At 37.9% G+C, this 24,169-nt stretch overlaps 1 protein-coding gene across 8 annotated transcripts in view; it reads right to left on the bottom strand.

Moving 5' to 3' along the window:
- pdlim7 (PDZ and LIM domain 7) overlaps positions 1–24,169 on the bottom strand; it is a 141,215-nt gene that overhangs the window by 39,015 nt on the left and 78,031 nt on the right. Inside the window, exons 4-8 of one of the 8 annotated variants that reach the window (XR_011963498.1) lie at positions 22,848–22,864; positions 17,137–17,220; positions 14,850–15,001; positions 13,226–13,262; positions 4,892–8,371 (exon numbers count right to left, since the gene is read on the bottom strand). The exons of the other annotated variants lie outside the window; for them this stretch is intronic. The gene's annotated coding sequence lies outside the window, so the exon portion shown is untranslated. The remainder of the gene's footprint in view (positions 1–4,891; positions 8,372–13,225; positions 13,263–14,849; positions 15,002–17,136; positions 17,221–22,847; positions 22,865–24,169) is intronic. 8 annotated transcript variants of the gene reach the window in all.

Below are 24,169 nucleotides of genomic sequence, written 5' to 3'. Positions count from 1 at the left end.
ATAAAAGTGATGCCTGGGACAAAATGAACACTCATTTGGACCTATTTTGGTGGGCACAGATTTGTTAAAAACAATATCTATTTTATTATCATGGTTGAGTTTTGATGAGGTAACACATTAATGTAGTTGATGAATGATATAAAGATTTACAAAAGGCATTGGACCACGTGTGACATTGAAGCCTTGCCAGCAAAATTTTGGCTCATCGAATGGAAGGAACGATAGCTGTGATTAGAAAGTTGACTAAGTAACTGTGAGGAGGTTTTTCAGATTCGATTATGCTACAGCATTGCTTTGCAGGGGTAGGAACTGTGATCTCATGTATTATGTCTATATTTTATTTTGTGATTTGGATTTTCCATTACAGGCAGATGGACGTGGGTCGGTTTCCAAAGGTAGTTTTTGTTTTTGAAATATATCAACTCTAAAACTACATGTGCCTTTTAGTCAAGTGCCTAGGAGGAACCTCTGATGTGTTAATGGATAAAACTATTGTACTGTTGAGTTTATGACAGAGTAAATATATCAAAGCTTATTGATAGAAGATGCAAAGACATAATTCGGAAAATCAGAAGTTGAATGTATTATAGTCAAATTTGCGGATAATCTTAATGAGTTGAATGGCCTGCTTCTGTGCTTATGTCATGTGCTCATATGTAAGCAAGGGCTGGATCTGATCAGACCCTGAATGACTTCTGCAGTTGATGAAGCTGGCAGAACTATGAAAGAAATCCAGTGATACTTTTCCTCATGTCAGGAAAAGCAAAGTCATATTTTCTGAGGGTGTTCTGGACATTGTGATGTGAGTCTTGCTAGAAAGCAGTAGGATGCCTGTTAATAGTGATTATTGCTCATTATCACCCTTATTAACACACAATCTCACCCCATTAATATGCAAGCTCCTATTCTACCACAGAACCAGATTGAAACTAGACACAGAAAACACTTGATGGGAAAATCCGAGGGGTGTCTGGCAAACCCAAATCTCCAACTTGAGCATCCAGTGCCAACATCTCAGGGCTCATGCTATGCAGAACAGTTACATTTCACCTCATTTTAACAGACTTTGGTATTTGACATGTGCCTATCTATCCAAGCCCTAATAGCACATCTTGATTCACTTATTATGTACTTTTGCAGTTGAATTCTGAACCTTAGAAAGCATGGGCACCTCTGATCGTAATGATGCTTGGATAGGCACTCAGGTCACAGACTGGACCAGACTGCAAGTCAGAGCTGCTTGCATACCCTCTGAGCACCCCTGCCTTACCCTGCCCTGCCTTTCAGGTGCAGGTACAAAGTCAGGCAGCCTACTGTGGTTGTCAGCTGTCATTAGTCAAGAAGGGGTTTACATGTTGCTGTGTGACACTATGCTACATCTACACATCTACACATGCTAGCAACTGCCACATAAAACAATTCCATATGCTTCTACCAATGTGTTAAAGTCGAAGGGGTGGAGTGCTCAGTTATATCAAGGGAGACACACTTTAGAAAGGATGTCCTAGCACAGATATCAAAGAAAGCCTTGGATACATCCAGGGGCTTGAACATGGTCACATAGCCACTTGGCGTGGTCAGGGTCAGGTCCTCCTCTCTTGGGGATGAGGAGCTGCGTGTCGTGTGATCCACCAGGAGAGATTGAGATAGATAGAAAATGGCTAGAACAGCTGCTAGTGCTGGTGGGGTGAAGTGTTCTGAATGATCGTGATGGATAGAGCAGGGTTGTTAGCATAAGGAGAGAGACAGCTAGCAAGAGAGAGGGGCAGGGAAGGGAAGTTGTTTCACACAGTCACAAGTATTGCCCTTGCTAGGAGGTGTATGTGGTAGCAGAGAAAAAGTGGGAGAGAGAGGCAGCAGGAAGGTAGTGGTGGCACATACACTTACAGAACAGAAAAGGTCATTGATCTTCTTTCTACACATTCCCCTAGATGGCAGAGACTGCACTGACCTGGGTGGTGAACTTGAATGAGACAAGCAGGGTTTGGTATGGTGTCCTCTACTGACGGTCCTGGGGCAGGTGGACGCCACCCTCATCAGCCTGTTCACCAGGACATCTAGGTCTCTGCCTGCAAAGCAGGGTGCCAATTTCCCCTTTCTGGCAAAAGCCATAAATGGTGCAGGGCATATGTCTGGGTGCATAATAGTCTTTTAAAGATGACACCGCCACCAGGGATGATGATTTATTTTGGGATATCCTGGCAGTGGTGAGTGGCTAAAAAGAGTGGTTGAATTGTCAGATAAGAGGCATGCCAAAGGGACAGGGCAGGTCATCAGTGAAGTGTGCTATGGGAATGTATAAGTATTCCAGTTCTCCAAACTGAAAGAGAGTCAGAGTTGTACATACTCTTCAGTCTAACTCGTCCATGTTGACTAGGTTTCCCAAATTAAACTAGTCCCATTTGCCAGTGTTTGGCTAAATCCCTTGAAACCTTTCCTATTCATGTACCTATCTAAATGTCTTTTAAATTTTGTAATTGTACCTGCATCTAGTACTTCTACTAGCAGTTCATTCAAAACATGTATCACTATATGGGAAAAGTTGCCCCTCAGGCTCCTTTTATATGTTTCCCCTCTCATCTTAAAATTATGCTCTTTAGTTTCATCCTCTCCAACCATAGGGAAAAGACCATTGCTACTGACCTTACGATTTTATAAATGCAAAAATGTCACCCCTCAATCTCATAGGCTCCAGTCAAAAAAGTCCCAGTTTATCCAGCCTGTTCTCTTAAAATCAATCCCCCCCCCCCCCAAATCCTCCCAGTAACATCCTGCACCTTCTCCACCTTAATAATATTCTTCCTATAGCAGTGTGACCAGAACTGCACACTTCTCCAACAGTGGCTGGACCAACATTTGAGGCCATCAAAATGGAGAAGGTTTGTACCAGCAGACCCAGAAAAGAAGTGTAAAACTGTCTCCACAATCCATAAACAAATAAACTTGGAGAAATTAGCTGACTCAATAAACTTTGAGTCAGAATAAGTGTGAAATGTTTGGATTAGATATCAGAGGTCAGTTGCAGAGAAGTACATATTGATAAGGTGAAATGTGCAGAAGCAATAATTCTTTAACAGGTAACTCCCCACTGACACATTGGCAATGCGCCTTGACACCTGGAACTTTGTTAAAAGATGTAGTGAGTTATGCCCAGCATCAGGGTAGGCCTCATTAGACTGTTCACATGATACTGCCATATTTCTCGCCACAGCCAGTGACATTCAGGACTCTAAAAGATTTCATCTGCAAGTTCTTTATATACTAAAAGAGAGAGAAAAACAGTTTGCGTTCTGTTGTTAAAGAACACCTACAGCCTCGTGTGTATATTGCAGTAACTAGCCAACACATGAAAATATATAATTTGTGTGTGCAATTGATTCATCAAGTCAGATTTCATTTGTCCTGTTCAGTATTACTATCAGCTAGGATCAAGATTGTATTGTGACCACTGTTTCTTCACTAAATACTATGGACCTAGACTTGATATACACAACACACATACAAAATTTATATAAAAATGAAAACCTGGAAGGCCTATGAACTATCAGGAAGATACTCATGAACTTCCATTGGAGACAGACAGGTTGGTGAGATGGCATTTCATGCAAGTGCAAAGTCTTACAGTTTGAAACGTAGAACAAAAAGATTGAAGAAAATAACATTTCAATCTAAAGCAGGTGCCGGAGCAGGGGATCTGGGAGAATATGTGCAGGACTTGTTGAATCAGAGCAGAGTGACAATATGCTTAAAAAGACATGGGATTCTGTGTAGGTAGCAGCAGAGAGTAGAAAGGCAAGGGAGGTATGACCTTTATAGCAGAGTACACAAATGAAAAGCAGAATTAAATATATTAAGAGTTGGCAATTCAGTATCTGTAGCCTATTCTACCATTTAATAGTTGATCCGACTGTGGGTTAATTTCATTTTCTTTCCTATCCTTGGATACCTAACTAACAAAAGGTATAGATTATTTTAGCCTTTAAAGTATTCATTGACCCTCTCTTCAATGCTTAGAGGAAGGGAATTCCACACTTACATAACCATCAGAAAAAAAAAATCTCACCCATCTTCAATGGGCAACCACTTATTTTTAAACCATCCCCCCTCCCCAATCCTACTCTTGTCCACAAGTGGAAACATTGTTTCAGCATCCTCCCTGTCAAGTCCCTTGACCCGCTGCCCCCCGCCACCCCCACCGCCACACCCAGGATTTAGTGTTTCAATAAGATGACTTGACATTCTTCAAAACTCCAATGGATACAGACCCAACCTGTTGAATGAACTTTCTCCTAACTGCTTCAAAAGTAATTATATCCTTTATTAAATAATGAGACCAAAACTGCACACAGCACTTTCAACGTGGTGTCACCAATGCCCTTCATAACTGTGGAAAAATTTTGCTACTTTTACGTTCCACTTACCGTGAACTAAATGGTAATACTCATTAGTATTCCTGATCACTTGCTGAACCTACATACTAAAAACATTGAGATTCATGTACCCAGCCATCCAAATTCTTCTGTGCCTCAGTTCTGCAAACTCTCTCTATTCAAATAATTTTGCTGTCTTTCTATTTTGTCAATATCTATTTCCAGACACTACATTTTAGGAAAGGTGTGAAGGGTTTATAGAGGATGCAGAAAAGATTGCAGCAAATGGTTCTAGTTATGATATGCTTCAGTTGCTTGAACAGTTTAGAGGAGTTAGGATTGTTCTCTTTATACAGAAATTTGAGATGAGATGAGACAAATATTCCAAATCAAGATAGGAGCTTAGACAGAGTCTTGGCAGAAGATTGAGAATCAGAGGATATCAGTTTAAGGTGATTGGCAAAAGAACTAACAGCAACATAAGGAAACTATTTTTTAAAAATAACAGAGCAAATGGTTACCATCTGAAATGTCCTGCCATAGAGTGTGGTGGTGACAAATTCAATTGCAGGTTTCAGAGAATTGGGTAAGTATCTGAAAAGAAAAACAATTGCCACAAGGGCTAGATAATAGGGCCATCTAATCCTCATTTACAGAGAGTGACACAGATACAATGGATAGAATGGCTTCTTTTTGATTTGATTATAACTTCATAATGTCAACTACTTCTCTTCAGTGACCCATAAAACATAATTGCATCTGTAAGATATTAAATTTCTCATAAAAAAGCAAGAATGCTTCTTCATGGATATTTTTGCTTCTGAATCCAATCATTTATGTAAGTATCTTTCCCTTTTATTAAAGGCATTCAGGCAAAGCACTTTGAAATTCCTGGTTGCTGTCCTCGACAATACTTCCAAGGTGATTGCAGCTTCATAAAATCATTGATGCTGGACGCCTGTGGATCTCCTGTTTTAATGTCAGACAAACAGCCATTAGGAAAGTGAAAATCCACATCACAGAGATTGCTAGATCCTTGTGGGCAGTTTTGAGGTCAGTGCAAATGTAATTGCTTCAGCATTCACTGCATATCCAACATAAAAAAAAACAGTACGTTAAACCCCTATTGAGACATTTATCAAATCAAATTCCAAAAAAAAATCTTACAATCATTTGCTGTATTATTCCTTTCAAATGTAATGTACACAGCGATAAAGTTTAGATTAAGGATTGTCCTTTTATGCAGTATTTTCAGCCAGCGTAATTCACTTCCTGTGATCAAGGAATGGCTTAATGCATTTGATGTTGTGAAGATTAAAGGCCTTTACAACATTCCAGCAATAGAACTGAACACTCTTGCTCCAGAAATAATCACACTCCTAACCAAGCTGTTCCAGTAGAGTTATAACACTGGCATCTACCCAGAATTGTCACCACGTGCCTGTGAGAACACAGCTCGAACAACACTCCAGAAGCTTGACACTATCTAGGTCAAAGCAGCCCACTTGATTATTACTTTACTCCCTCTAATACCAATAGCCATATTTCTACAAAATTCTCAGCTGGAATTCACAAAGGTTTCTTAGATAGTACCTTTCAAACACAGATGGTACCATCTGGAAGGACAAGGGTAACAGATACATGGGAACACCGCTACTTAAAAGGTTACTCCCCAAGTCACTCACCAGCCCAACTCAAACATATTGCTGCCACTTCACTACTAGTCAGCTACTAAAGTGGAACCCCCTTCTTAACAACACTGAATGTTTCCCAAGCCAAACAGGCTGCAGCAATTCAAGGTCACCACTGCCTTCTCAAAGGCAATTAGAAATAGGAAAAAATGCTGGTCCCGTAAGCAAAGCCTATATCCTCAAAATATTGTTTTCTTTTAAAATTTTGGCCATATATTAATAAAAACATCCATGGTTCCTTTGTTCCTAAAGATGTTATAAAGCAATCAGCTATTTTTTCCATCTATGCTATTTACTGATTTACAAGAGTAACTATCAAGGCATTCTTTTCAGCTTCTGGTTAAATCACTTTTGAAGTCCATTAAATTCTTTATATTATTTGGACACAGTTTAGCTAATCGGGTAGATTTTTAAAAAAAATTGGCTGATCTCAGCTGCAGCTAATGTTCCCAACACTTCCATTTAGCCTACAATTGCTAGAAATTAAAGATGTGAAAACTTTATGGGGTGGGACAATGAAGAGGAGAGAGAGAGAACCTCAATGGAGAAGTGGAACAAGAGAGGTTTTGATTTGCACATGCATGGCTTCTGGTACAAAAGCATCAGATTCTAGGATAAACGCTTCCTTGCTGCCAACTTCACAAACGATATGGATCGTTCAATAGTGCATTGGTCTGACTCATCCTTTAAAATAAGGAGTCCCGAACAATCGGCACAGTCATTTTCAGGTATTACTGGATTTTCCCATTGGGCTGAAACTACGAAGTTAAGCCATAAAGACAAAAGGACTGCATCTTGGGATATTTTACTACATTGAACTGGTGCATAAGCTGTTATTTACCAGTTAAAACAAGCTTAAAGGAAAAACGGTGTTGTATTAAAAAAAACACAAGGCACAACCACCGGTCTCTACTAATCATTTTATTTTTCATTAATAGCATTTGCTGAATCTAAATATATTCAATAAGTATTTTCTTAACTTGCAAACTTTATTTGAAATAATATTCAGCTTTTGTTTAGATATATAGGACAAAGTCAACTTTGCAAGATCTCACGTTAGGTTGATGATGCTACAGTTGCAAACCACAGGCAAATGTGAACAAAACTCGACAAATATTATGTGTAGCGAGAAAGAATTTGACAGCAACTCTGGATACTTAAATTTCAGATTAAGTAACCACCAGATTTGTTCTTATTATTGTGCACTGCAATGTTTGAGAGAGGAAGGTGAAATATGTAATAAAGAAACATTTAGCATTTTGATATTTGATTTCTCTCTTTAGGAAGGTTCTACTTATCATGAAGAAAAGTCAAGAAAATCTATATGAACAAATTAACTATATTTAACCAGGAAAAACCTTGCTGTGTCACTTTTCAAATCAATTTGACTGAGAGTTAATGTTGAATTCAGCTCCAACAGTAATCTTATTTCCAAGTGGTTAATAAATGACTAGCACTTGGAGCAGGATTTCCTGCAGTAACTTGTATTAGTCTGGTTATCAAAGATATGCTTGGGATTGGTTAGTTAATGCATTCAATCATATTTTTGTACTTGGGAATGTGCCAATTTAATAACGGCATGTACCCATCATGCTCCAAAGTTTTACAAATTAATCTCCAGTTCTATTAAAATATTAACTAGTTTTTAAAATATTCAACTTCAAAAGTATATACTTTAAATTGCATAATTATTTGGAAATCAAATGGAGAATCACTTAATTCAAGAGCTTTTATTAAAATATTTTCTCAAAACAAACCAGTTATATATAAATTTGTATACAGTGCATTAATACTATGTTACAAACATACGGAAGGCTTCACATTAGGTTTAAACAGGTTTCTTTAAATGTAAGTACTCCTGAATCTAACCCTTCTATTTGCAACCAAAATAAAATGTATGCATTCCTCAATTGCAATTTACCAAATTCCTATCAAATCATGCCTAACAGTTCCAATTGTGATGCATATTCAGTTTTGTAAAAACTGAACTCAATTTTTAAATCAAAACCATGCTAACAACAAATTAAAAACTCCAAACAGTCCAGATTTTTATACCTTATGTCGAACAGATATTGCAACAGTATATATTGCACATGAAGAAATGTCAAAAGGAGGAGAACAAAAGCTCAGAAGAAAGAAAGTGCTCAGTACAGAAACTGATTGAGACAGAGGATTGAGGAGATGAACTTTTCACAATTATACTCTAGCCAAGTTCAAGTTTTTATATTAAGAGAATGAGCAGATCGTTCATGATGCCAATCACGCAATTTCATATAGCGTGGGCTCTGCAGTTCAGTGATAAACCTTTCTCTGTGGAAGATAAGAAAGAAAGAAAGATGAGAAAATAAAAAGAAATAGCAGAATTATTAAATTAAGAAAAAAACCTTAATATTCCCCATTATTAAAGTTGCAGAAAAGTCACAGTTACCCACCCCTTTCGGGATAAACGTAGGTCTGATTTAATGCAGGTGTACTTTCACACTATTGACGGTACCATGTTAAATAAATGGCAAAGCTGTTCAACTAAAATGTGGCTTCTGCAATGCAGTAGCAAGTCTCGGTCACACGTATGCAAAATTAATCATTTATTTTGCAGGGAGGGACAAATACCTTAAATCTAAAGATGTGCAGGTTAGGTGAATTGGCCATGCTAAATTGCCCAGAGTGTTCAGGAATATGTAGGTTAGGTGAATTAATCAGGGTAAATGTAGATTAATAGGGTAGGGGGAAATGGGCCTGGGTTGGTTACTCTTCGGAGGGTTGGTGTGGAAATGTTGGGCCAAAATGGCCAGTTTCCACAATACAGGGATTCTATGATTCTATGGCAAATAACTCAGCTGATAGAACATATACATGACAGAGCTTAAATTAAAGCACTTAATAAAACAAATATCATGATTCAGAATATATAAACTTGTATCTTTAGCCTTGAATATGAACCTGGATCAAAATGTGTATGAGTATCTTGAGCATATTTTCTTAAAGGTTTAGAGTTAGAGAGTCATCATTTGGTCCATTGATTTCATACCAGTCACATGGGTTACAAGCATTAAGTGAGTGAAAAAAAAACTATACTCACTTTGAAACACTTTTTTTTAAAAAAAACTGGAGAATAAAAAAAAAGTCTTCCTGCAATTTCTAGCTCCACATTAAATATAATTTCCTTAAATCTTCTTCAGGAACCTTATTAATAACTAAGCTACTGAAGACCACACACAACATTGGACAAATGCTCATATCACAGACTCCACTAATTTATACCTGAATTATTTTTCAGCATCTGACACAGTAGAGAATTGAATCTGCATGTAGAATCTTTAAAGTGGTTTGAGCAGGCAGTCAGTGGCTTCAGATGAGCCTTTCATATCAGGGTTTAGTCAAGGTACATCCACAGTCATTTTCAATTTACAGCTGCTTGTTTTACAAATGCAAAACAAGACAACCATGAATTGGATTTCTGCAAAATTATAGCAAATATTGCTTTCCAAAACTCTGGTTCGTTTTCAGAATATTTCATAACTACCTTGTTTGATTTATGATTGGGGTATCACTTTGTCCTTCAATTGTACATCATTGATAGCAATGTACCATATTTACTAATGTGTCCTTTGGATTTTTCTGTTCTTTGACTATGAGGAGTTTACAAGTACTAACCAGGGCAAGAACTGGGCAGTCAATTTTGAATAAGGACATTTATTCTACACGTGATAGAAAATTTGACTTCATTTGGGAGATAGATGATTTAGATTAGCTGCCTGAACTCAAAAAAAGGATCATTTTACAGCTCTGCAAAATTTTGATATCGAATTAAATCTAGCAATAAAGAGCAAAAACAATGTTCTTCTAGTTTTTAAATAAGTTGCTAATGTGTTTTTTTTAAATAGTGTAAAAATAAGGGAGTTTTGTTCACACAGCAGCTCATGTGTGGAATGACCTTCCAGAGGAATTGGTGGATGCGGGAGATAAGTAGAAGTCATCTAGAAGACATTTGCATAAGTGCATGAATAAAAAAAATGGTTGGAGAGATATGGGCAAGGCACAGACAGGTGGGACTAGTTTATTTTGGGATTATGGGCAGCATGGACTGGCTTAATCAATGGGTCTGTATTTGAGCTGTATGACTCTGAATTTTAGAAACAAAGGGGGACTAAACATTTGCAATAATTACATAAGAAAAGGAAAAATAAGTTTGTTTGTTACTTGTTGCAAATTTGTAGAAACATTTTTAAGAATGAGTTGACAATTTTAATGCAAGGACTGAAGAAAGAAAATACACCACCATTCAGGCCAGAGCACCTACTTTCCAGTTTATCAGAGCACTTGACATGTTTTATAGCTTCAACTTAGCTTGATCATTTTGAAAGCTCACAGATGAAAGCAATGTTTTGGTTTGATACCTCAATAATGAATCATCTCCACACTGATGCTTTTCAAATTCATTCAAAATGCCATGTGAAGACAGACAGATGTCTTTTCACAAAATGAGCAGTAGATGTGATCTATATGGACTTCAGTAAAGTGTTCGACAAGGTTCCCCATGGGAGACTGATTAGCAAGGTTAGATCTCAGAATACAGGGAGAACTAGCCATTTGGATACAGAACTGGCTCAAAGGTAGAAGACAGAGGGTGGTGGTGGAGGGTTGTTTTTCAGACTGGAGGCCTGTGACCAGTGGAGTGCCACAAGGATCAGTACTGAATCCTCTACTTTTTGTCATTTACATAAATGATTTGGATGCGAGCGTGAGAGGTACAGTTAGTAAGTTTGCAGATGATAGCAAAATTGGAGGTGTAGTGGACAGCGAAGAGGGCCAATGGGCTGAGAAGTGGCAGATGGAGTTTAATTCAGATAAATGCGAGGTGCTGCAGTTTGGGAAAGCAAATCTTATCATGGCTTATGCACTTAATGGTAAGGTCGTAGGGTGTGTTGCTGAACAAAGACTTTGGAGTGCAGATTTATAGCTCCTTGAAACTGGAGTCGCAGGTAGATAATATAGTGAAGGCGGCGCTTGGTATGCTTTCCTTTATTGGTCAGAGTATTGAGTACAGGAGTTGGGAGGTCATGTTGTGGCTGTACAGGACATTGGTGAGGCCACTGTTGGAATATTGCGTGCAATTCTGGTCTCCTTCCTATTGGAAAGATGTTGTGAAACTTGAAAGGGTTCAGAAAAGATTTACAAGGATGTTGCCAGGGTTGGAGGATTTGAGCTATAGGGGGAGGCTGAACAGGCTGGGGCTGTTTTCCCTGGAGTGTCGGAGGCTGAGGAGTGACCTTATAGAGTTTTACAAAATTATGAGGGGCATGAATAGGATAAATAGGCAAAGTCTCATCCCTGGGGTTGGGGAGTCCATAACTAGAGGGCATAGGTTTAGGGGGAGGGGGGAAAGATATAAGAGAGACCTATGGGGCAACATTTTCATGCATATACCGGTATGTATATGGAATGAGCTGCCAGAGGAAGTGGTGGAGGCTGGTACAATTGCAACATTTAAGAGGCATTTGGATGGGTATATGAATAGGAAGGGTTTGGAGGGTTATAGGCCGGGTGCTGGCAGGTGGGATAGATTGGGTTTGGATATCTGGTCGACATGGATGGGTTTCCATGCTGTACATCTCTATGACTCTAATAGCCAGAAAGTCAATGGAGCAGAGTATACTGGAGCTGCATCAGGACAATGCAGACTCCTGCTGCAGCTGTCTCCACGGGAATTGAAGGGAAGTTATATTTCCCCAATGAGCAATTGCCTTGGTCTGGATTCCTCAAAGTCTATTGAAGTCAGAACTCAGCGATCTGACTCATTTAAGCTCAACTGTTAACCAAGAAAAGTTAGAGGATGTGAAACACATTCTCAACTTCTGGTAACTATTAAACTAACTTCCCAACTAAACTTCCACCAATCCCTTACCTCCAAGCACTCCTTAAAACAAAGTGCATCTTTTCCCTGGCCTGACCGGTCATCCTCACCTTTCACCTGTTCCTCCAACAACCACAGACATAGAAGAAACCTCAAGACCCTCAATATGGTCCTAAACCTCTCACCATCCTCAACCAACAAATCAGAGACTACTCCATTCCTCTCCCTCAACCTAACAACACCCCCACCACCTAACCAATCTGACTTCCTGGACACAACACCTCTCTCATCCCTTGCTCATCGGACCTAACAAACCCCCACCTCAAAAGAATACATTCACTTACCTGGCACTACCTACTCAACCACCTGGCATCTCATCTGACACACCACCTCTCAATCAACATACTTGCTACTCCATGAACACCACTCCCTCCCCTCATCCAACTGGCACATTACCGCCCATGCATAAGCCCTACACCTGACTTGAGTACTTACATTTTCAAGGAGCTGCCAAAATGGCTAGCTTGTTCCTATATAAACCAAAAACACAGAATACAGCACATTTTCTACTGCAATATTTGTGAGCTGAATGCTCTCTGCTGCTGTATTCAAGAATTCCTCCCGACAGGAAGCCCCTGCCCAGAAATCTCCAGCACTGAAGACGTGTAACGGTTAGTGAGTATCTTATATCTGGGGTGATGAGTATTGAAGTGATTTATCAACCTCATAGGTCAAAATTACGATCAACTATCTGAGCAGGTATATAATCACCACAATGCTGTCGTGTCGTTGCTGTATTTCGAAGATGCAAGTTGTAACACATCACCAGTCAGTTACATATGGCAATGCACAATGGGAGGCAAGACTAAACATTGTCCTTTTTAAAAAGGATTAGAACATTAGGGTATTTGGAACTAGTATGCAGTTATAACTTAGCACCTATTCTAAAGTTATATATTTTGTCCTTCCTTTATACCACTAATAACAACCACGGATATAAACTTGCCACAGCGTAATTACTCCCTCCTCCCAGTCACAGTATTCATAAAAGGGTTTAACCTGATCCAAGTTTGGGATATATTAAACAATTTCACAGTTCATGCAAAAATATAAAATTATAATGAGGTAAGTAGCAGGACGTATATACAAGATTAATACAAATATAGCATTTTGTATAGGAAAATATAATGGGCTCAAGTGACCAGAATATTCATTAAAATACTAAAGAATCCTAATGTTTGACTGAATGGCTTATTATACTTATGCTCCATCAGCAAGATTGGCCATCACTTATGTCTTCTACATCTTACCTTGCCCTTTTAACAACTTCATCATCTGGATCTCGCACTGAAATTAATTGGAAAAATACGGGATGCTCAATTAATGGTACGTGCCAATCCAAAGTCAAAAACACAGACTAAGAGTTTTATTTTTTTTACCTTTAATTGGTCAAACTAAAATATGAGTCCCTATATATTATTTCCATGCACATTGACTTTTCCAGCATAATTGCTCTTTTGGCCCAAAAGGGAAAAAAAATTCTCTATAATTAATGGATGTGATCCTAGATGGGGAGAGTGTGAAGTAGGGATTTTACTTGCCTTGTAATCCAGAGGGCTCAGGTTGATGATTTGAGAACAAGGAGTTAAAATTAAAGTACAGAAGCCGCTGGAATTCAAATACAATTGCTTAAAATCTGGAAATGAAAACTAGTCTCAGTAATTACCACTAACAATTGTTGCAAAAACTCACGTAGTTCACGAATGTCATTGAACAAAGTAAATTGTTTTCACTATATGATGTAGCCTACATTGATTCAAGAACCACAGGCAATCTATTTAAGAGCAATTATGGATGGACAATAAATTTTTGCCTCATCAGCAACATCCACATCTTGTTAAATAGATAATTTTAAAAAGTAATTATTTATCACAGAAGTCAAGAAAGGTTATCTCACATGAACTCTGCTTCTCAGTTACATCAGAACTGAAGTTTATAGTCATGAAACCTAGTTGACAGCATAGATTATATATTGCTTACTGCAAACATCTGCATACAATATTCACTCCATCATTTGATTTGATTTAATTTACAACAACATGAATATACTTGGTTATCTCTCAAGTTCAAAAATGAAATAATTCTTGGATATAATAAACTACAAACTTAAATTCTATCCACAATTCTAGAAACACAGGTCTTTTTCAATATTCAACAGAAAGTTCTCGATAATAAGTAATTCTATTTTGGTTTGAATTCTACCCTATTCACATATTAGCATATTCAATGATTATTCAGAAGCACAACATAGCTTGAAATCTTAAATAACTGATGCATTAAAATACTTAATGTTCCTCAATTTACACATACTGGCTTTCTGCATTAAAACCCAAGTAACAAAGAGATTGTTGAGTTTTTTTTTGTAACCTATACTATGAATGCTGGTTTATATCCTTTATTTATGCTTTTACATTCAATTGCGACTGTACAAATACTCTCATCAGTCTCCTAACTGCCAATCTATACAACTCCAAAACAGTGGTCCTTACGTATGTAACTCATTAGCTCCAACTTCTCCATCATCCCCAACCTTCATCACCCTCCACTACTTTCCATTTTGAATTACACCCCTTCTGTAGACTTATTCGAACATTCACTCAGCAACATGCTCCCCAAACTTATATCCAAGAGTATTCGGTTTGATTTTCTGACTGAGGCCTCTGGTGTTTTTCACTTTATCTTCATTAACAATGAGAGACATCCTTATAGCACTTCCCTCCCAAAATATATCTGTTTCAACTTTCGATTCGCCACGTGTCACATAATTGATCTTCAACATCTTTGGATGTGGATGTCAACCATTATGTTCTGGAATAACTGTTTGGCACACATGTTTGTTAAATCATCACAGATTAATGAGGCCAATACACTTACTGAAATCTGTGCCAGTCAACTGAGCGAGGATGCGGAAAGAGCGAGACTGGGTTGTTCCTGTTTTTGGCTGCCAATCCTCAGTGTCCACCATCAGTCGCTTCTTACTGGCATCATTGGGGATGATAACACGTTGATCAGTTTTGACAGAATGCCTACATTATGTGGTTGATGGGTTTGACAGGAATAAGACAGAGAAAGAAGTGAAGTGAAGAGAGAAAGTAACTGCAGAGTACGTGTATGACCTCAGGACATTCCAATGCATTTCGCAGCCAGTTTTTGATGGGATTCACTGTCACGATGTCAGGAAAACTCATTTTCACCCAGTTTTGTCCCCCAATGAGATCATAAGATGATCCATTTTTAGTGATATTGGCTGAAGGATAAGTACAAACTGAAAGATCATAGGAATTCATTCCCTGCTATCCTTCGAATAGAATCGCGGCATCTTTTACATCTACCTGACAGAGCAGCCAGAGCTTTTCATAACAACTCAAATGAAAGACAGCACCATTAACAGCATCAGCTTGGATTATGTGTTTGTGTCTCTGGAGTAATACATGAACTCACAACCTTTTATTTCAGTGGCAAGAATGCTATCATGGACCCAAAGCTGACATCTCCAAAGCTTCAGAAAAACAAACAAACACAGTAAGCACGCTCACTGCAACTACTGCCAAAGTCAGAAAGGCTGCATTCAGCAAGTACCACAGAGTTATGCATTATATTTTAATCTATTGCAGAATGTTTCCCACTTTAAAAAAGATTACCCATTGATCAGCATCATGTTATTACTACAGCAAAAGAAAGAAAACGTACAAAATTTTACCCATCTCTGAAATCAGGTTATTTCCCATTTATAAAATCCATCCCAAAAAAGACAACAGTAAACAATTTAAGAAAATCTCACAAATCAACTTGCCAAAAATTTCTGCTCACAAGCTCTATGTAGTATTTTGGGTTGAGTATGCTACAGTTAATCCAAAACAGTTTCCAGTCTAATTGCACATCTAATTAATTTCTCTTGATACACCTCCTGTTAACCTTTGTACTTAATTTCAAAATTTAAAATAGGAAAATATCCTTTTCCATTGATATTGGTTTGGTAGAAAACCAACTATAGTGCTATTAGATCACTGTGGCCTAAATCACCAGGTTTTGGGAAAAATTAGAAAGAAAAGTAAACAAAACTACTAATCTCAGTAGTAGCTTCAATGAGCCATCAAGACGGTCCTGGAATATCACACTGCATCTTCTAGATCTCATCAGAGCAGACATACACAAAAATAAATTCTACTAACAGGTGACATCACTTTGAAGGTTACCTAATATTCAAGGCCTATTTTGATGAAGTAACATTTCAGATTTCTTTCTCAAAGTTTTAAAAAAGACCCCACCATGCTGCATTTCAATTAAATAACTTTTCGACATATTCAACTCTCCTAATATTGAATTTACCTACTACTTAACCTCATCTCATCACAGAAGGGCAGTATAATAAGAAAAGCTACTTTCTTTATCACTGATGACTCAAAAAGTAAGTATATCACAAGTGCATCATTGAGTCATGCAGAGCAGGAAGACTACAAAAAAGAAGGATCCAATTACCCAAAAGTACATTTCTCTACAATATGAAAAACTGATTAAATTATATTTTTGTACAGTGCATTCAGAATGCATGGTAAACTAAAAACATTTTATTGTTTTGTGTATGGCAACTCTAATTTATAAGTGTATGCTTGGAAGAGTATGCTCAGAAACATTCCCCTAACCTCCCACTGCACCCCTTCTTTTCTCAGGTGATCACATGAAAACTTTGACAATTTCTTAGTTGCATGCTACTTGGATAAGACCGAATGGTAATCGAAGTAATCCAATAAAAGGGTTAGAACACAAAATAAGCAAGACAACCTTGATATGCAGTATTGTTGAATTGGTACTAATTCAAGTTATGGAATTAATATAAAGCCCAAACTGCTGAAAAACATTAAAGAAACCTTTAAAGCCATTTAAAAGGCACCTAGCTACTTAGATTTTCTGGTTTAAAAAAAAATCAATTCTGGATAGGTCAGCCAATTTTATCCAAGTTTAAACTATGCTAAGAACCATGCTTGTATCTTTTTGCAAAAAGAAATATTCTTAAAATGCAATATGTTAAAATTAAGAAAGTGCACAGATGCCCCACTGTTATTTTTTTTAGTAAATCCTTACTTTTGATGTTCCACACAATGGCAATGGATTTAAAGCCAGCCATGTTGAGATTTGCAACTTCCATGCTTGCTCTGCTTACCTATAGTCACCAAGATCGTAAAGCATTTCTTCATCACGAAGAACGTGAAACTTGGGACGATTCTCAGATTTCTCCTCATTTTCACTGAGTGCATTACAGTACAAAAATCAAAGAAAGAACAAGTTAAAAGACATGAAAAGCTACAGAAACACAGCAATAAAAGGAAAGTTGATGAATAGAAAATGAAGAAAATAATTGTTAACAGTAATTTTAACAAGGTGCACAGATTGGTTTTTCATTCCTATACAAGAAGTGAGCATTACTATCAAGGTCGGCATTTGAGCCAATTAGACCTGAAGGCCACTTCAGGGGCATTTATAGGTTAGCAATATTTCCATGGGTCTGGAGTTACATGCAGGCTAGACCAGGCACAAATAATATTTTTTTTTTCCCTAAGGGGCATTAATGAACCAATGGGTTTTTAACAACAATCAAAATGGGTTCCATTAGACTAGGCTTTAAAAAAAAATGTTCCAGTGACCTGAGAGAAAAAAATAAATCACAATCACATGAGGTGCCGGAGGACTGCAGCATTGCTCATGTTGTCCTCCTGTACGAGAAGGATAGTAGGGATATTCCAGGTAAATACAGACCAGTGAGCCTGACATTACTTTGGAAAAGTTGCTGGAGGAAGTACTGAGGGACAAAATCTACTTATATTTGAAAGAATGGGCTTATCAGTGAGAGGCAACATGGTTTTGTGCAGGGTAGATTGTGCCTTACCAACTTAATGGACTTATTTGAGGAAGTGACCAAGTTGATAGATGAAGGGAGGACTGTAGATGTCATATGCATGGACTTTAGTAAGGCATTTGATAAGGTTCTCCATAGTAAACCAATGGAGAAAGTGAAGTTACCTGATGTGCAGGGTGTTCTAGCTAGGTGGATAAAGAACTGGTTGAGCAACAGGACACAGTAGTAGTTGAAGGGAGTTCCTCAAAATGGAGAAAGGTAACCAGTGGTGTTCCATAGGGATCAGTGCTGGGGCCGCTGTTGTTTCTGATATACATAAATGTTCTGGAAGAGGGCATTGTTGGTCTGATCAGTATGTTTGCAGATGACACGAAGATTGGTGAAGTAGCAGAAAGCATAAGGGACTGTCAAAGAATGCAGGAGAACTTGGATAGACTGGAGAGTTGGGCAGAGAAGTGGCAGATGGAGTTCAATCCAGGCAAATGTGAGGTGATGCATTTTGGGAAGTCTAATTCTGGAGCGAACCATATTGTAAACAGAAGAGCCTTGGAAAAAGTTGATGGGCAGAGAGATCTGGGAGTTCAGGCCCATTGTACCATGAAGATGGCTGCACAGGTGGATAGAGAGTGGTCAAGAAGGCATATGGTATACTTGAATTCATTGAACGGGGTATCGAGTACAAGAGTTGGCAGGTCATGTGACAATTGTACACGGCATTGGCTTGGCCGTATTTAGAATACTGTGTACAGTTCTGGTTGCCCACATTATCAAAAGGAGGTGGACACTTTGGAGAGGGTGCAGAGAAGGTTTACGAAAATGTTGCCTGGTATGGAAGGTACCAGCTATGAAGAAAAGGTTGAGTAGGTTAGGATTGTTTTCATTAGAAAAATCACGATGTTGGGGGGGGTGGTATCCTGATTGAGGTCTACAAAATCGTTAAGGTATAGACAGGGTAGGTAGAGATAAGCTTTATTCCCAGAGTGAGGGATTCAATAATGAGAGGTCACGGATTCAAGGTGAGAGGTGAAAAGTTTAAGGGGGAATGTACATGGCAAGTACTTTACACAGAGGGTGGTAAGTTTCTGGAATGTGTTGCGAGCAGAGGGAGGCACGGTGCATCTGGACAGATGCATAAGTAGGTGGGGAGCAGAGGGATTAGGAATTGGGCAATAGGTTTAGGCAGTGGATTTAGATCGGCACAGGCTTGATGGGGCTGGAAAAGCACAGCAGTTCAGACAGCATCAGAGGAGCAGAAAAATCTATGTTTCATGCAAAAGCCCTTCATCAGAAATACAGGAATATACCCTTTGGCCCACCAAGCCTGTAGGTAAAAACTATGACTGCAGATGCTGGAAACCAGATTCTGGATTAGAGTGGTGCTGGAAAAGCACAGCAGTTGATACAGCATCTGAGGAGCAGGAAAATCGACGTTTCAGGCAAAACCCCTTCATATTGGAAATGGTTATTGCCTGGCATTTGTGTGGCACGAATGTTACTTGTGACTTGTCAGTCTAATTCTGGATATTGTCCGGATCTTGTTGCATTTGGACACAGACTGCTTCAGTATCTGAGGAGTTGCAAATGGGGCTGAATATTGTGCAATAATCGGCAAACATTCCCACTTCTGACTTTATGATAGAGGGAAGGTCATTGATGAAGGAGCTGAAGATGGTTGGGCCCAGGATCCTACTTTGAGGAAACCTTTGAGGTTTCCTGGAGCTGAGATGACTGACCTCCAACAATTGCAACCATCTTCCTATGTGCCAAGTATGGCTCCAACTATACATTTTGCCCATTGAAAGCTATTGCTTCCAGTTTTGCTAGGGGTCCCTGATGGCACAGTCAAATGCAGCCTTGATGTCAAGGGTGGTGACTCTCACTTCAGTGAGTGAGTGTATGAAATGGTTTCTTAAAATATATTATTTGTGAACATTATGCCTATGTAGTTATTAGCTTAATTTGTGCCAGTTCTTAAAAAAACAGTCAGACATCTGCAACTATTCTTGTTAGATAATAAGGAAGATTTTATGACAACACTTCCATTCGGGAATTTTTTGTCATACATTTGACATGTTTATGCGGAACCTAAATTAATATTGCTTACTAATTATGAAATGCTGAATTCTAATTGAAACATTTTGTAATAGAGTGAGAAGGAAATGCAATAAATAGACCAGACTTCTGGATGGAGTGATAAGGCAATTTTGATTACTGATGACTTAATTCTGAAGCACTTCAAATATGCTACTTCATGGATGAAGTGATGCAAGATTAAAAGGAGACATACAAGAGAGAGGTCTGCAAAGATCAGGGCCAGGATATTTATGCACGTCATTCTGCCACTATATTTGTCGGTCCAACTTCACCTAACAATTGAAATAGAGTAATAGGCTTTCCGTTCTTGAAACAGCAGTTATTGCTATGTATCTGCTTTAAGGAAACCTATGTTTGCTTCAAGGATGACATGTGGATCACATTTCATATCAGACTTTCTTCCCTGATTGCTGACAAGTTAAGGATTTATGGGTCAACTGTACTTCCAAGCAAGAGCTAAATGACTCATCCATTAATTAGTCCTTCTAGCCTCTAAACTAAACAGCAGGAGCATCCGAATGTTTGCTGTTACAATAAAAATACAATCTCCAAAGTTTGGGGTCATTAAATAGCTGCTATCAAGGCATCAGTTACCTGCTTATCTGTGTCCTGTGATTTATTTACTACTATCACTTTGAGCTCAGCATTTGCAAGCTTGGATGTGTATGGTTTAGTTAATCTTTACAGACATTGTTTACATCACAAAAGATAAGAAATTTGCCTTGTTCTGAATGACATAGTAACATCAGCCGATGTTTTCAGACTTACGTAATAGACAGCCAAGCACTCAGATGAATCAAAGATAACAGAGATATTTATAATCGGACCTGAATAATTATGTAGAAGACAAACAAGAAAGAAAAGTTGTGAACACAAGTCCTAGAGCTTCACCCGGATATACAGGGATCTGAAGAATGATCTCCCTACTGGTCAATTGGGGGTCCCATTACTACAGTTCCAAGCTTTTGCTGTGCAAGCATGGAAATAATTACGTTTAGAGGAGGGTTCATTGAAAGCATCGTGGAAAAATGTGTTTTAAAGAAATGCATTAACTTTAGGATTCTGAAATGAACTCCAGAGAATAAGGCCACACAGCTGAAAGTTGTACAAAATATGGTGAAATGAAGGAAAATGGAAAACAAGAGTGAGTGAGACCATGAAAGAGCAGGAGTGCACGCAAGGTTGCATAAAACTCTAACGCAAGAGTAGAATCAATGAGGTGACGGAGACATTAACAAATGAGGATAAAGTTCTTTTTAAAATGATGTTTAGAAAGAAAACAAACAATATGGATTACAAAAAGGTGGGCAAGTAGAGTTCTGGAATTGGTGCAACATGGAGATTATGGCCTAGAAAATTTGTTACTGAAATGTTTCAAGGCAAATGTATAGGTGCCAGGAGTCAAGTTGGGTTGCATGGATCTGCTGTTTCAACAAAGGTGCAAAAACAAAAGTATCTAGTGAACACAAGTTTGACTTTCAGCTCTGGACTGAATTAAATACCAGCGGATGGTATTTGTGTTTGGTTTGGCATGATCAAACATGGAGTGAATTATCTGCTGGAAGCCAACAATTAAAGCATCAATTGGCCAAGTAGAGAAAATTTAGCTTCACTGAAACTTCAGTCCCTCAAGTGACAGAAGCAATTGTGAAGAAACTATGTAGGATAGAGCTGGAGCTTATGATTAACAACATACATATGGAAGCTTATTTCACATTTGTGGATGATGAGCAATGAAACTGCTGAGAGGTTGTGACAGGGTTTGACGTGGAAAATTTGGAAATGCAATTTTCTAAGAGTCATACTGGTATGAAACATTGACTGGTTTCTCTGTCCACAGCCAGACTTACTCGGCTTCTCCATCATCTTATGTTTTTTCTTAATTTGAAGATCTCCAGCATCCAATGTATTTGGTTTTTATTTTTAGACAAATTAGTGTAATGTTCTCTTTACCATGACAACTTCTGTAGGTAATACCGATTCTGTCTACCTTTGTTTTCAGCTTATGCTCATGGAGTCCCAACACTGTCTCTGCTGCCACCTTCCGTCATGTTAGGATGCTTGCAGTACCAACCAAGCAATTCTTCTTGTATTCACCTCGTGCAGCAACACTTTCTCTTACTAGCCAAACAGGGATATTTTATTAATCTGCTCAGTGTCCTGTCTCCATTACGTTTTGCCTTCCACTGTTTGTTTTACTTGCTTTTTATCAACCTCTTCAATACTTCACCGCCTCTCAATCCCACACAGCAAGTTAAAAGTAGCTTTGTTACATTAAAAAGCATTCTTCCTATCCTCAAATTATTCTCTCTCCTTTGAGTACATTTCAACACCAATCACCACCTAACCAGTGAGAATGTTATGGACAGCAATTAAAGCTAACGTACAACAGTATATTTAGACTTCTATTTAGGCTAGCATCAGAATCTCATTCAAAAGTTGATATGCATTAATGCAATTTGTACTGAAAGTGAAAATGCTTCCTTGAGAATTTTGAGACAACCATTATAAAGGGTAGCAAATTTGAAAAGGAAAAGGTAGAAATACTGTGCTTCACTATTCAAAGGGTGAAATAGAAAAGCAAAATGTATCTCAGTTAAGATATTACAAGTTTATTTATATTCGATTATTAAAATACTTCTCTCTCTCAGGAAACAGCAAATATATAAATATATATTCTGTTCTTTTGAACAAAAAATCTATAAATTACTACCTTAATGCACAGCTATACTAATTTATACTTTAGTGTGAAGCTGTTAATTGTTTTGAGTTTCAGTTAAGATTGCAGTGGTTACATATATTTTAGGTTCACTTCTACATGTAAAAGACTGAAGAGCTACTCAAATCCATGATCTTTCCTTTCAAGAGTAAATTACAATATGCCACCCATATTAAATAAATACAAAAGAAGGAAATGTACTAACTTGATTAGAGTATCCACCTGAAGAAAAAGAAAAAAGGTACAAGATGAGTTAAATATGAAATGAAAGCTAAAAGGTAAAAGGTAAAGTTTTTAAATAAAAGAAAATGGCAGTGAAAATAAAAAGATATAAAGATTGAAGGCCAGATACAGATGGAGGAGGAAGATAGTATGATATATGGTACTTTAGACTAACATCATTCAGGTTTGCTGAAAGGGTATATTTCCTTTCATTGTTTTACTTCAATAGTTTGAAGCTGTTTCAAATATCCTTTTTCACATCCTTTTGTACTGTCACATGCAAAAATTGCGAGAAACCATAAAACAAAAATATACTTTTATTGAGTCACCAGAAGAGTGGAAAAGTCATCAGAACATTTAGTGTCTTCACTATCCATAGGATTAACTGACTGTAAAACATTCAACACACCCTGCTGTTATAAACATCCTGAGGCACAGTTGACTTGTGATTCCACTTGACTAATTTGACAGCTCTGTGACTACATGTATTGGAAAGACACATATTAGGTACATCCTGCAATTTCTTCCTTCATGCAAATCATCTATCACAATTTAGGAGAAAAACAAGTATTTTTCTTTATGCCTGTTGTTTTACTTCACAATGCAAACAGAATAGAAAATGTCAACCATATCCTGCTGACAATTTATACTTATTTCTGTAGTCCCATATGTCAAAACATATGCCAGACAAAGAGAACAAAAGAAAGGAATCTGAAAACAACTCTAGTTGTAAGAAGCTTAGTGCACAAAAAAGAAACACAATAGTTCTTGTTTTAAATCACAGTTTGGCATACAAACTACTGTTATTCAGTCAAGCAGTCATGAATATATGTTAAAAGAAAAATCACGTAAAACTCTTTCTCTCTTCCCACTTGTGCATTAATCCATACATTGACAATAACACTGTCAGTTTGCTCAGTTGGCTGGATGGCTATTTTGTGATGCAGAGTTGGTTGACAGCACAGGATTAATCCCCGCACTGATTTAGGTTACCATGAAAAAAAAACTTTCCTTCTCAACCTCTCCCTTGCCAGAGGCATGGTGACCCTTCGGTTCAATCATCACTCGTCATCTCTATTCTAATGAGAGAGCAGCCTTGTGGTCCAGTAGGACCATGGCAACATTACCTTTTACCCTTACATTGACAGTGATAATGTGTGTTAGTTAAATTTCAACATGTCACCCTCCTGTAATTAGTGAATATTTAAAATTGGCAAATAGCTAACTGGCAGTGTTTTGACAAACTTAGCCACTTTCATATTGAATATATTTGCAACATGCAAAATGCATGATATAAGGCCTCAG

This window comes from Chiloscyllium punctatum, chromosome 20 (genome assembly GCF_047496795.1).
Source record: "Chiloscyllium punctatum isolate Juve2018m chromosome 20, sChiPun1.3, whole genome shotgun sequence".
NCBI lineage: Eukaryota > Metazoa > Chordata > Chondrichthyes > Orectolobiformes > Hemiscylliidae > Chiloscyllium > Chiloscyllium punctatum.
The sequence above is the reverse complement of the archived record's forward strand: the minus strand, read 5'-3'. Positions and strand labels throughout refer to the sequence as shown.